At 37.0% G+C, this 929-nt stretch overlaps 1 protein-coding gene across 1 annotated transcript in view; it reads right to left on the bottom strand.

The window, feature by feature from the left end:
• cacna2d3a (calcium channel, voltage-dependent, alpha 2/delta subunit 3a) overlaps positions 1 to 929 on the bottom strand; it is a gene marked incomplete in the record, with an annotated part of 125,797 nt that overhangs the window by 123,787 nt on the left and 1,081 nt on the right.

Here is a 929-nt window from a genome sequence, read left to right as displayed (position 1 = left end):
TTTTTTTGAAGCGGAAAAGATACGAGAAGAGGCTACAGTTTTCATCCAATCAAGAAGATAACACCTTTCATCTGACTTATCAGCAGCTAATAAAATACACGCCGTGGGCCATGTGCGTGCACTGCCTTTGTCGAGTCCATATCACTCCATGTGTGAGTTTTAGTTCTTATATGCATCCTTTCAACGCACACCCAAATGCATCGTGGGTCGCGTGACTTGCTAACCTACAATCACAACCCTGCTTGAGAGGTCAGCTTCAGCGCAGCCTTTGATCCACTGATCATCCATTAGCCAGTTTGAACAGAAGTGTCCTCAAGCGACCCTCCATCACCAAAATTAGCATTTCATCACACTTAAATCTTGCATTAATATGATAAAGCACAGCGGAAGATGGAAGGGAGACGGCTGTAATGAGGCATAACAACAGGTAAAGTAAAGGGGGGGGGTGTTAAAAATGTCAGAAACACTCAAGTAGACAGCAATTAAATGTGCTCTTTCCTGCCGGTTATTTGTACACGCAAGTATTTGAGGGAATACATCTGCTGGAGTGCTTTTGACTTCACATCTATTTAAAAGTCACATTTCCAGAATAGGCTCTTAAAATTTGTTCCAGTCTAAAAGCATTACTAATTCAAAGTTAAAGGGATAAGAGAGAGGAAAAAAATTAAAATAATACCATCATTAACACTAATTGAAGAAATTGTAGTTTAGCAAATCTTTTGGAAGTTATCATGAGCCTTAAAGTGATTATTCAGAATGGTCCTCACATTGTGTTAAAAAAAACACAAGATGGCACTTTTTGCTTAATAAATATATATATATTCTAATGCTACTTTTTCCTCATAAAAAGAGATGATCTGCAGGTGTATTCGAGAAATAAAATCCATAATATTTATTATGATTCTAGAATATTTTTTTCCCAAAACTTT

The sequence above is a fragment of the Oryzias melastigma genome, linkage group LG7, assembly GCF_002922805.2.
Source record: "Oryzias melastigma strain HK-1 linkage group LG7, ASM292280v2, whole genome shotgun sequence".
Lineage (NCBI taxonomy): Eukaryota > Metazoa > Chordata > Actinopteri > Beloniformes > Adrianichthyidae > Oryzias > Oryzias melastigma.
This window is presented reverse-complemented; position numbering and strand designations above follow the sequence as displayed.